The sequence below is a fragment of the Lactuca virosa genome, chromosome 9 (genome assembly GCF_052849685.1).
Source record: "Lactuca virosa cultivar CGN04683 chromosome 9, Lactuca_virosa_CGN04683_v6, whole genome shotgun sequence".
Taxonomy (NCBI): domain Eukaryota; kingdom Viridiplantae; phylum Streptophyta; class Magnoliopsida; order Asterales; family Asteraceae; genus Lactuca; species Lactuca virosa.
In genome coordinates, this window is record NC_136434.1 from 134,795,746 (window position 1) to 134,810,426 (window position 14,681).

The window sequence follows — 14,681 nt, forward strand, 5'->3', positions numbered from 1 at the left end:
ATCAATCCTCTTTCAATTTTGCTGGTAATGCATTCCTTTCTCATAATGATACTGAGTCCCTCAATTGTCATTGCCTTGTAACAGAATCAATGACCTGGATCATTGATTCTGGTGCAAGTGATCATATGTGCTTCACCAGATCTTCATTCATAACTATTCAAAAGCTCACTTATCCTTATAGAATCACTCTTCCTAATGGCCAACAAATTAATGCTTATGAATCTGGCAGTATTCAATTAAATGATGATGTGATAATCCATCATGTTCTTCATGTTCCCTTATTCAACTTCAATCTTCTTTCCATTTCAAAACTTTGCAAACAAATAAACTCTTTGGTTGTTTTTTTTGCAACTTTTTGCTATTTGTTACAGGGCCCTTCACTGAAGAGGCTACTGGTTCTTGGTAAACACAAGGCTAGGCTTTACTTCCTTCATTCAAATTCCACGTCTAAAAGAGGAGTGGTTCTTTCTGTTTCATCAGCACCTCTTGTCAATTCTTCTGTTTTGTTTACTAATTCAAGTTGTAATAGTTCATCCAAATCTGTTTCAATTTCCATTTGGCATGCAAGACTTGGTCATTTACCTTTGTATAAACTTCAAACTCTCAATTTGTGCAATAAACAGAGTTCTTATTTTGATAAGTCATGTGTTATTTGCTCTAAAGCTAGACACCATAAACTTCCTTTTGGACTTAGTCAAATTCATACCACTGCTCCATTCCAACTTATACACATTGACACATGGGGTCCATACAGCACCAAAACCTACAATAATCAGTCCTATTTTTTAACCATTGTTGATGATTTCTTAAGATGCACATGGACACACTTATTGAGTACAGAGAGTAATGCATTTGGTGTATTGCAAGGTTTTATTGAGATGGTTCATACACAGTTTGACAAATCTGTCAAAGTTGTCAGATCTGACAATGCTTTTGAACTAGGCTCTAGCAATGAAGGAGTTGCTTATTTCCAAGCTAGAGGTATTATACATCAAACAAGTTGTAGTCATACTCCTCAGCAAAATGGAGTTGTTGAACGGAAGCACAAAAATCTTCTGGAAACGTCCAGAGCTTTATTGTTTCAGTCACATTTACCCTTACAATTTTGGGGTGATAGTGTACTTACTGCCACATATCTTATCAACAGATTTGAAAGACCCCAACTTTCGTATTTCTGAAATATTGTTACTCTGAAACATGCTACATGCATATTCAAAAATAATATTTTACATTGATAACTTGTTTACAAACAACTGGATACAAACCGACTATTACAAGTGTTATATATTACACAACTACCCAGGATACTATACTTTTATACATACATGATCCCTAAATACAAAAGTAATATTATAACTATTCTAAACCTTCCAACAGTATGTAACTATACCGGATTCTCATTACCTGCAATTGTTAAACACTGAGAGGGGTAAGCGGTGACGCTTAGTGAGTTCAATAATAGATACAATATAACGTTATGCCATATATATACTTCAATATGGCAGAAGCAAAGAGGAATAAGGAACAAAAAAGGCATATGTGAATCATGTGACAAGCTTTCCATATCAATCAATGATTTAATTCAAAGATATACAATCAATGAGACATAACAATTTCCATACTTGATATACATCAATAAAGCTTCGGCCCAAATGGCACAGAAGACATACACTTTCTGATTAAACATTTTGGTAGATTTCAGGCTTTCAGCCCTGTCTAACCTTCTGCCAATGCCATGGAATAGAAGTCATTATCTTACAAGACATGTTCTACATGGCTAGAGGCTACATACCAGTACCACCGTGAATCTAAGTCCTTTCACTGATCACATCGTCAAAGGTATAGCTTTGCTATCATAAATAGCGGAAATAATAACAACGAAAAGCACATAGAACATATAACACATAACATACAATTGTTCCTATATATTAAACTCACCGTGAATTAATCGGGGGTTAAAATAGTAATTTGTGCAGCACTTTGTTATAATAATTAAGTTTCTTCGTTGAAAACCGGGAGCTTTATTGAAAAATGGGCCTTGCGAAGGTTGAGCTTCAAACCGAAAAGATAAATTTCTCGGGCTTCTCGGGCACTTCGGAACGTATTTTCTGGGGCTTCGGGGGATTAAAATGGCTTAAAATAAAGTTTAGGGGTGAAAAAGGGGCAAAAAATCAAACATTACCCGGGAGATCTCGCAACCCCCCCCCTTTTATAGGGTGCGAGACCGAAGATCAACGCCTGAGAAGGCTCCACGCGGCAGCAAATGCGAGGACCAGGTGGCGCGCATGGGAGAGGGGCAGGTGGCTCGGTTCGCAGGCGGACACGCGTCGGACACACGTCGGTCTCGGACTGGACCTGCGCTTCGGATGCGAGGGTTGTGACACGCGATGGACAGCTGGCTTCGGACGCGCCACGATTTGGACACGGGGCAGCTTCTCGGGCGAGGTGACGTGGCCAATTCCGAGCCATGCATGCGAAATTCCTCGGATTTTTGAGCCAAAAACTTCCGAAATTCATAACTTGCGCATACGAGCTCCGTTTTTGACGTTCTTTATATGCACGCGTAGGCGGAAATATACTCTACAACTTTCGTTTAGACTCTTTCGGCTAATTTTGAATTTATTTTGAATATTATTAATTTTTAACAGACTTGGACAGGAAAATCCGTTAAAAATTCATAACTTCTTCATCCGACGTCCGTTTTCGTCAGTCTTTTTACCGTTGTACTACTATTGATGAGACCTTCGATTCTCATTTAGGTTGCGTTGGCTAAAAATCACTCGATCTTTATTTCGAGTTTTTAGCTGTCTACTGTTATTCTGAAACTTAGAAAAATCATAACTTCATCATACGAAGTCAGATTTTGACGTTCTTTTTACGAAAATTCTCGGTTTCACAAATACTACGACTTTCATTTAGATCACCAAGGCTAAAAAGTAGTTTATCAAAAACTTACTTTTTACGTCATTCGGCGTCGTGCTGGTTTTGTCGCGGATCTTCGATTGGTCATAACTTCTTCGTTATAACTCGGATTTCGATGAGGTTTTCGCCTAAATGTTTCTAACGAAATTATCTACAACTTTCAATAATAAAATTTCACTTCTTTCAAATTTTATATTTTCGTTAAATTTCAATATCTGACTTTTGATTCGAATCTCATAACACTTCCAATATTTTCCGATCGATTCTAAACATAGTTTTACTTCATTTCTAGTAAAAACTATCTGTTAGAACTCAACGCTCAAATTACATAATATTTCTTTATATTATTCACTTTTAAAATTACATAACACGATAACTGAACGTGTATGTTACAAGATTCCCAACAAAAATTCTTCATGGGAAATCACCATTTCAAGTCCTAAACGGTACCTGACCTTCATATGATCATTTGAAGTCCTTTGGATGTCTCTGTTTCGCAAGTACTTTGCAACACAAGCGAGACAAATTTCAACCAAAGTCTTCACCTTGTATTTTCATTGGTTATCCATATGGGAAGAAGGCATACAAACTTTATAACATGGAATCCAAGAAAGTCATCATTTCCAGGGATGTCGTTTTTCATGAAGTTGTGTTTCCATACAAACTAAAAATTCCAATTTTACCCCTGTCCCCATTTTTCCTACTAATCCTGATTTACCTTATTCCGTCGACATCATTTTTAATCATTCAACAAACCCTTTCTCACCTCATAATTCTCCTCATAATTCTCCTCACAATCCTCATATTTCACCCAATAATTCACCAAATGATCCAACAGTCAATTTACGAAGAAGTACCAGAATTCCTGTTCCGCCTGTATATTTACAAGACTATGTTTGCCATGCTTCTTGTGATGCTTGTATTGATCAATCTGCACATTGTATGCATTCTGTCACTCACATCTCTCCAATTACTCACCTTTGTTTCAGTTCTTTATCTGAACAAAGTAAGACATTACTTCACAATTTAAGTCATATTAAAGAGCCTACTTGTTATGAAGAAGCAGCTGCTTTACCTGAATGGCAAGAAGCAATGCAGAAAGAATTCGAAGCATTAGATGCCAATCAAACTTGGAAGATTATTGACCTTCCCAAAGGCAAGAAACCCATAAGTTGTAAATGGGTGTATAAAGTCAAGTACAAAGCCAATGGAGATGTGGAGAGATGTAAAGGAAGACTTTTTGTGAAGGGGTTCACTCAGAAAGCATGCATAGACTATAATGAGACTTTTTCACCCGTTGTCAAACTGACAACTATCTGCGCTCTCATTGCTACTGCAGTCAAGAAAAACTGGTCTTTATACCAATTAGATGTGAACAACGCCTTCCTTCATGGCGATTTAAAGGAAGAAATTTATATGAAACCACCACCTGGTTTGTCTTTATCAAATCCTTCAAAGGTCTGTCTTTTACAAAAATCTCTTTATGGGTTGAAACAGGCCTCTAGACAATGGTTTGCTAAACTTTCTTCTGCTTTGAAAGAAAAAGGATATCAAAGTTCTAAAAATGACTATTCTCTGTTCTATAAAACCATGGCTTCTTCCACTATATTTGTTGCCGTATATGTGGATGACATTCTGATTACCGGGAATAATGAAGAAGAGATTGAGAATTTAAAGAATTTTCTTGATAACACTTTCAAAATAAAGGATTTGGGAACGCTTAATTTCTTCTTAGGAATTGAAGTGTTACATACTGATAAAGGTATCATACTTACTCAAAGAAAGTATGCTATAGACTTGATTCGAGAATTTGGCTGTTCTGGCACATCCTTATGTCCACTACCTTCTAATAGCAAGCTACTTTTGGGAGAAGGAGAACATATACAGTTTCCTGAAACTTACAGAAAACTCGTTGGCAAACTTAACTTCTTAGTAAATACACGTTCTGACTTGGCTTTTGCTGTTCAACACTTAAGCCAATTCATGTCTGATCCACGTGTCCCTCATTTTAAAGCAGCTAAACACGTTCTCCGATATATTAATCATGATCCTGATCAAGGTCTTTTATTGAATAATGAAGTTGATTACTCTTTGAATGCTTACTGCGATTCTGACTGGGTGGCTTGTCCCCATTCAAGGCGTAGTGTGAGTGATTTTATTATCTTGCTTGGTAAAAGCCCAATTGCTTGGAAATCGAAGAAACAAATTACGGTATCCTTATCTTCTGCTGAAGCAGAATACAGAAGTACGCAACGTGTTACTGCTGAGTTGGCATGGCTGACTCGACTTTTGCATGAATTAACTGTTCCAAATGTTGTTCCAGTTTCGATTCGTTGTGACAGCCAAGCTGCTATTTATATCGCCAGAAATCCCGTCTTTTACGAACGCACCAAACATGTAGAACTTGATTGCCACTTTGTCAGTGAGAAACTTCAAGAAGGATTAATTTCCTTGCAACATGTCCCAACTGAAGCTCAACTTGTTGATCTTTTCACTAAAAACTTACCCAGTCATCAACATCATTTTTTGGTGACCAAGTTAGGAGTGTCAAGACCCTCTAAAACTTACCCAGTCATCAACATCATTTTTTGGTGACCAAGTTAGGAGTGTCAAGACCCTCTAACTTGAGAGGGGGGGGGGGGGTGATAGTATATTAGATGCTAAGTCACGTGAGCAGCACGAAGTAGTTAATTAGTCAGAAGCTCACGTGTATGGCACATGTATCGGTTTCCATATAATCGATTAGTTAGATGCTCTGTATATATAGTTTTTGTTTATTGTATTGTAATAACTGATCAGGAATGAATGAATTCTTTGTTCTTCCTATTTTCAATTCTCTCAATTCTACACAAATCTTGAATCATTTACCTTATAAATTGTAATGTTTGGGTTTAGTAAAAGAAAAGCAGAAAATTTAATTTCAATTTGTGTTATTGTTTTGGTTCTTTCAGTGTCTCTTGTATCTATATGCTTAGGGGATTAGCTATCCATAAATAAGCTTCTATCAGGTACCATAAAAAATACAGCCAATTCACTAACCATTCTTCAGGAACCACGTTATGATTTGATGATAACTGTTAAACTATATTGGCGACAACCATGGATACACATTTTTGTGAATTGACCAGTTAAACAAATAAATGTTAAATAAATATTTTAAAAATCTTATTTTATATGTTCAAATATTCAATAAGGTCAAATTCTCAAAGGTGGAGCCGTGGAGGAGGGTGACTTGCCATAACGCGGTTTATGACTCTTGGATTTTGGCGGCACTTTGTTTCATACCACCAGCCTGTCTCTTCTTCAATGAATATTGATTTATGACTTAATAAGTAATCGACGTTTTTCTTAAATAAAGACAAGAGTACTCCAAAGAAATAATATGGACCCTTAAGGACATTTCCGTTAAATAATTTGACAAAAGTTGATGTTCATGATAAATTTGTTATTTGTGGTTATCATAAACTTTTGCAAACTATAATTAAAACTCAGTTTAATATATATACTTTATCTTTTTACACAGTATTAGAACCAGGTCTATTAGCAGTGGGTTGGAAAAGATTCATAAATTTTATTTTAGACGGCATAAATAGATTTAATTAGAGAAAAACTAACAAGAAACTTATAAAAAGAAAAAGATTAAAAGAACTACATAACGCAGATAACGATTCATGAATTAACTGAAAGTTTAACTAAAAATATATAAATAATGAGCAATCGATTACTTTAACCAAGTGACAACCATGGTTAATTTGGTTTGGTGTTTCTTTTCATTGTTGAAATATCTTTCAATTTTTTATTTATATTTATCTTACTACTTGCTAAATTAAGATAAATATTAAAATTAAAAAAGAAAATTTTAATGGATTTCAAATATCATTATTTTATAAGAGTTGGAAATAACTAAGAAAAAAAAGGATACAAAAATATTTAATTTTTCTTTAATTTTTCATGTCGGATGTTGTTATGTTGGTTGAATTATTCTTGTTTTAAGCAAAAATTATTATTATAAATAACACAAATTACATGAATGTTCATACGGTTTTTGATAATTTATATGTTTGGTCACTAATTTTTTTTATAACTCGAACACGATTCCTATGGTTTGATTTGTTGGTGATTTTATCACCAAATATATTTTAGTGTAATGGACTTAACAAGTGTTTCAAGAATAATATTTTAATTATAATACAAGTTAGGAGGTGCGGGAGTGCACACTTGTATTTACTAAATATTGTTAGTACTGAACCCTAATCTTCAAATTGATTCTGATTTTATGCCTAAAATCGGAATTGCTACATCAGGAATTATCCCAGTTTGGATTTCATGATACCCAAGGCATATAGGTAGACCTGTCAATGAGGCGGGTTTTGACACTGATTCGCTCCAAACTCGTAAGAATTTAACGGGTTTGAATTTTAATTTTTGATTCGTTTACCCGTTTACGATCCATACCCATTTACCCTTTTAGCAAATGGGTCGGGTATGGATCATGGTCGATTCGCTCCACTTATGACCCGCCCCATTTAATATATATATATATATATATATATATATATATATATATATATATATATATATATATATATATATATATATATATATATGACAACAAAATATACAACTCGATGTCTAAGTAAAATGTGATTTTTATTGTATTGGACTTTGAGTATTAATTAATGTACATCTTGTTTAAGTAGACATTTTATCATTTTGAGAAATATTACTTTATGGAACACATAAAGATTACAAAAATTTAATATTATAAAAGGGTCGGGTTAATGGGTCGGGTATTCGTTGATTCGGTGGATACGGGTATGGATTTGACTATTCAAGACCCTGAGGGTTATTGGAGCGGGGCGGGTCATGTTTTTATTTTTTTAAACATGTTTGGATCAATGGTGATTCGCTCCAAACCCGCCCCATTGACAGGTCTACATATAGGGTCGAAATATCAAACAAGGAAAGTGTTTACATGATTCCTGTTTGTTATTTAGATTTCCCAGAACCCTAATTTGAATTTCCCCAACATGATTTTGTTTCGGATTTAATCCCTGCTTAATATAAAATTAATTTTATGTCCTTGGTTTTTTTAACATTTTCTTTTTTATTTCTTTTGAATTTGCAATTATATTATTTAAGTACAGACCCACCTATATAACTTCTAAAAAATATTGAAATTGCCATGTCCTATACACATAAAAAGGACAATAATTTTAATTGAAATATTCGGTCAATGTTGATGGTGATAGATTTTATAAGACAAAACTACTTAAAAGACTTGTAGTTTGGCATGATAGGTATCTTCGGTCCAACTTTTCTTTTTCTACGCCACATATCCCTATGGTATGTGTTAATTACAACGTTCATTTTTATTAAATTTTATTATAGAGCCTTTAAGTTGATATATATATATATATATATATATATATATATATATATATATATATATATATATATATATAGACACACACAGTAGATCTATGTCCGCGCAAAGCAGCGACGATAAATAACTCTTTTGGCGAATTGTTTTCTTATGTGAAAATAATTATTAGATTTTATTATTAGTTAATATATGATACAAAAAATACCACTTTTAAATAAAATATTTATGTTTAAAACTTATATTTATATTGCTTGTTTATACATTTTATGTAAATTAATTATTATTTTGTCTAATTTAAGAAATAAAAATTAATTTATATTGATGAGTTTAATATTTTAAAATGGTCACGACATGAAAGATTATTCACTAATCAAAAGATGAATGCTACAAAACTTGCGGATATAATCAAAGCCACGACATTCATTTGGTTTAAACATAAAGGTGATCACGAAAATCTAAACGATTGACTGGAATGTTAGTCATTTTATTTCATTGTAACTCACTTACTGTTTTCTTCCTTGTATATCTGCCCCCTGTACGTTTCACCGTCTCCTAGCAACTTGCTAGTGGTGGCTCTTTTATAATATATTATCTTCGTTTGCCGGTTCAAAAAATTTTTTTAACTTTTGTCAAGTATTAATGATTTATTTATGCATAATTAATTTGTATAAAAAAACTTTGTATCATATGCATCTTAAAATTAAAAAATGACTAATATGTTTTATAATATATATATATATATATATATATATATATATATATATATATATATATATATATATATATATATATATAGGCAAATTGCAAAAAAGTTACTATATTACCACAAAATTTTAAATTTGACACCGAGCTTTTTTTTTTGCAATTATGTCACCATATTTACAATTTTGTTGCAATATCAATCAAATCACCGGATCTACTTATTCTCCCGGTAACCACTTTTCCCAAATTGCAATAAAGTCACTATGTTTACCAAAATTACGATTTTGACACTTTTTTTCTTAATTATATCACCGTATTTACAATTCTTTTGCAATATCAACCAAATGGTTGTTACCATCAATCTAAGATGTTACCAAATAAATGACATTATATTTACAATTTTGTTGCAATATGTATTTATATATTGTGTATATGTATATCTATTAATGTATCATGCATCATGTACACCTATATTTATACTAGAATGTATATGGAATATGAATATTGAAAATGCTTAAATTAACAAGTCAAAGTAAAAGGGTATTCTTGGCATTAGCTTTTTATATTGCATGGCCGTAACATAAAAGAAAAAATGGCTTTTTTCAAAAAAAGTGGCCAAATTACAAGGGTTTTCTTAAAATTAGCATTTTCTTTTTCCAGAAATCGGTTACCAACTAAAATCCTCAAATTAACAAGTTAAAGTTTATTTCATGCTTTAATAGAAGCGATTTTTTTTCTAAAAAGTGATCTAAATCCAAGGGTTTTCAGACACCATTTGTGAAGAAATACTCTGACGAGAAGACAAGAAGAAGAAAAGTAGATATGTGAAATTGGGTTCAATGTAATCCCTGTATTTTAAGGAAAATGTTACTTACTTGTAATATTTTAGGTATGGGATTTCACCTCTTAAAATCCCACAGCAACCCCCATTTCATACGTGAAATTTGGTTCAATACGAACTCCTAAAGGTCATGTTGCATTTTGTTAATATTTTAAATTATAGTAACGTACTTTCCAATCACGTCACATGTCTCTTCTGAAATTTATGAAATTGGGTTCAATACGAACTCCTAAAGGTCATGTTGCATTTTGTTAATATTTTAAATTATAGTAACGTACTTTCCAATCACGTCACATGTCTCTTCTCAAATGTGTCGCGAACCCAAATTACATTACCCTTCTTCTCGTAGAGTATTTTTCGAAATTTACCTACACAATTATCTTTGGTAATGCATTTCTTAGCATCTCACTTGTCCCATCCATGAGGTACATCTCTTATAATAATACTTGATATGAAAAACATGTGTCACAAGTTCTCCCTTCTTTAAAATGATTTTGTCCTCTAAATCTCACTAAGTAAGTAAGGGTATTCCAACAGTCCTCACATTCTAAAATACAAAGGACATATATCTCCACATATAGTATAGTGAGATAACTCACCTGAATATTCGTGAAACAACTAAGTAGGTTATATAAGAGTAAGTGTAACTTACTACATCTGATGAGGTTCGAATAGCCGCGAGCAGAACTTCGACGTTTACTTCATTTCCTTAGTTATCCTTTCGAAACCTCCAGAGCTGCGCATAATGTTCGGCGTGTGGAATAAGGTGCTTTTAATAAAACATGACGCAGAAAATAGAGGTGCGATGTGTCTTCCATGTCACAATATTGTCATGTTATTTATATGGTAACATGTATGATTGATGGTAATCGGTCATTTGGCTGATATTGCAATATAGTGATATAATCGATAAAAAAAAAACACAACGATGTCAAATTCGAAATTTTGTAATAATATAGTGACTTTTTTCTTGCAATTTTCCCTATATATATATATATATATATGTGACTTTCTTTGTAATTTTCCCTATATGTGTGTGTGTATATATATATATATATATATATATATATATATATATATATTATAAAAGAGGTCATCCAAATGAATATGGTTTAATATATGTCATATACTTGCACCATAAATTTGAAACCCCACAATCTTTCAACTTTCAACCAATTAATGACAACCACTCAAGAGTTTTTAACTTATATCTTATAATTTGTGACGCCTGAATTCTCGTGATATATTTTATTTGCTGATTTGTGAGTTTTGGTTGTTGTCGCGACGTGGTGGAGGAACCACCACGATGTGGCGAGGACAAATTGGTCATGGACTTCATTTAAGCCACCACAACGTGGCATTCTTTTGGCCATGGCGTGGCAGCCGTCTAGAGGTCTAAACCCTAAATTCCGGATTTTGCACCCTATTTAAAGGAAATAGTAACTAGGGTTTCACCTATTATGAGCCTCCATCACCTACAACACCCAGAAACCTAAACCCTAGCCCTCTGTGAATCTCTTGGCTCATTTGGTGTGTTTTTGTGGCCTTGAAGGAAGAAGGATTAGATTTTGTGCATAGATCAAGCAAGCTACTCATCTCTACTCCTTGTGTGCATCTTCTGGATCATTTGTGAGTTCTCAAGTTTTCATCTTGATGAGGTTTACCTTATAGATCTAGGTTATTTGGTATGTTTTAGTCTATAGTTAATTTTTGGATGGTTAAAAGAAATAAAATTTGCAACTTTATAGCTTACTTTGGTCCTTTGGTCATCATATATTCTGGATCTATGAATTGGTATGGTCTTATTTCCATGCTTCAGGTTTTGACCTTTTTTTTCACCTTCTTGACCTAACCTGAGCCCAAGATTTGCATAGGACACGCATGTCTGAAAAGGAACGATTTTTAGGATGTTTTAGGAGTATGAATGGTTTCTTGAAGGTTTTTATGAGTGGGTAAAACGATTAAGGACTTATTGGTTAAGTTTTCCTAAAGGCATCGACGACGGTGTGGAAAGATGGCACCACGACATGGCGATTGTGTTATCCACGATCTGTCTGTCTGGTGCATGCCACGACGTGGCAGATTGAGCTCCATGGTGTGGTAAATGTTTGGATCACTACTTTTTCAGATAGCCACGGCGTGGCAATGGATTGGCCACGACATGGAGGACGACTGAAGCTTGGATTGGGATTTTTTGATACCCACGATGTGGCCATGGCTGGCCATGACGTGGAGATGAGTCGCTGATGGATTTGACTGCTGAACTTGAGGGTTGACATTCGACTTGGTTGACTTTTGGCCAATTTTTAGTTTTAGAAGGTAGAATAAGGGTTTATTTTGTATGGATTGATAGGAGGTGTTAGCACCATTCTTTCGTTGTGGGTGTTGTTAGTTGTGGTTTCGTCTACAAGGTGAGTTTCTTCATTGTACTCGTGGGTCAAACGCACCAATATCGGCCCACTGGATTATGTTTGTAGGATGATAGTTGTCTTTGTGACACTTGTTGTTATGCTTGTATGTGCTTGTTGTCTTTGTGACTCTTGCTGATATGACTGTATGCTTAGCTGTAGGGGTGAAATAGACCCAATACCAGTTGAAAGAGATCGAAGGAGGTGAAATAGACCCAGTATCGGTTGAAAGAATCTGAAGGGGATGAAATAGACCCAGTACCGGTTGAAAGAGACCGAAAAGGGGTGAAATAAACCCAGATTAGTTTTGTGTTGTTATGTATGTAAGGTATGGGGTATTTTATGGAACTCACTAAGCTTTGTGCTTACGGTTTATGTTTAAAATGTTTTCAGGTACTACCGGTTTAAAAAGCAAGGGCCCGACTTGATCGCACCACATCCCTTAGAGATTTATTACGCATTGACTATATTTTTATTTTACTCTGATGTTTTGAGAATACTTTTATTATGATTGCATTTTGGGATAATGAATGAAGGGTTTTGACTTATTTAAAATGAAATTTTTACTTAGAAATATTGGGACATTACAAGTTGGTATCAGAGCCTTGGTTTGAGGGATTCGGACACACTCTCAGGTGAGTCTGAACTCAAACTGAGGATTTCTAAAATCTTTTAAAAAGGAAAATGATTTTCTAAAAAAAAGGTTTTCTAAGAAAAGGGATGTGATGCATGCAATCAGCCGAGCTCGAGTAAGTTTTCCCAAAATACTTATATATGTGATATACTTATTGTTTTGTTATGAGTATGTGAGAACTGCATGCTAGACTAGGGTTATGGATCTGCTCAGGATTTGCATGATAGAATGCTAGGAGAAATGTCGTTATATGACTGTTGATTGAGCTTTTAGAACTGTATGCTAGTATGGATTTCAGATTGTTTGATAGAATGGCCTAAATTAAGTGAGGCACTATTTTAGATTACTCGATGCTCGAATGCTGCTTGCTTTGTGCTTTTAGGGACCTCCAATAATATCAACTAACTATTAAGCGAATACATTAGGTTACATGTTGCGGTGATCAGATGAATTTTAGAAGGTTAGGTATAACTCCATTGCGCAGCTCTTGTTTGAGTCCAACTGTTGTAGTGTGAGACCTTACAGTCGAAGAACTGTCTAGTGCCTGTGGCATGTAATTGTATTCATGAGGTAGTTAGAATGTATTAGAGGGAGTCTCTTCTGCAACTGATGGCAGAGAGTGGTGTGAAGGGAACCCTAGGAAAGCCTAGGAATAATGTTAGAATGTGCTTGCGTGAGCATTTTCTAAAGAGAGATTCAAGAAGAAGAATATAGGAATATTAGCAATGTTGGTAGAATTTCATGGCATCACAAAAGAAAGTTAGTTGGAGGATGCCTTTTTATGTTTTGTGGCCTATAGAATGTTACTGCCCGAATGTTGTTTGCTTTGTGCTTTGTGGGACCCATATTGATGTGGGCTAACTATTAAATGAATATGTTAAGTTACATACTGCAAAGGTTAAATAATTCTAGAATGATTGATTTGACCCTATTGTATAGCTCTCGTTTGAGTCTAGCTGTTGTAGGGTTGGATCTTTTATTTGAAAGATTATTTAAGTTTTGTTTCACGTAATTTTATTCGTGAAGTAGATGGCTGATATTGGTAGGGGTTTTTCAGCAGTTGATGGCAGGGTGAGGTGGGAATACTAGGAGAGTCTAGGAAGAACCTTAGAGGAATTGGTGCACTCTTTAGCGATGTATATTCATTTGAGATCGAGTATATGTGATTGGATCGGAAGTATTAGACGTGAGTAGTTACTTAGAGGACCTGGAACAATTCTTGAGGAAAGTATAGATAGTTGTAGAAGGTAGTATTGGTCCTGTACTACTGAAAGCACAGGGTTTGTACTCGAATCGAGGAAAACTTTCGGGGATTATGTTCTGCCAACTTTTCGTATTCGAAGGAAAGAGAGAAAGCAGACATGGGATTTTCAAATTTGGGATGTAGACCCAGCATGGGGCTTGATAGTTGCAGTTTTTGGCGACAAGTATGACAGTGTGGGAATGCACAAAAGGATTCTTATAGTATGGTTGCCTTGAGATTAGATTAAGGGACTGCTTTCTTTTGAATTTATTTAGGTCAGGTTCTAGTTGATTGTTTCAGGTGATGAAGGAGGTAAATTGGGGACGACAACTTTTGTTGTCTCTAATGTATCTTGACTAAGAGAATGGTGCTTCTTATATTTATGAGTAATTCTCACAATGAATTTTTTGCTAGGGATTTATAGGTGAGGTGTGTGATAGTCCATTTGCTTCTAGATAAAGAATTGGAGCTATGAATAGACCGTCATAATGATTGCTTGTGTATATGCAATGGATTCTTGATGTTAGAGGCGGTTATGACTGGGA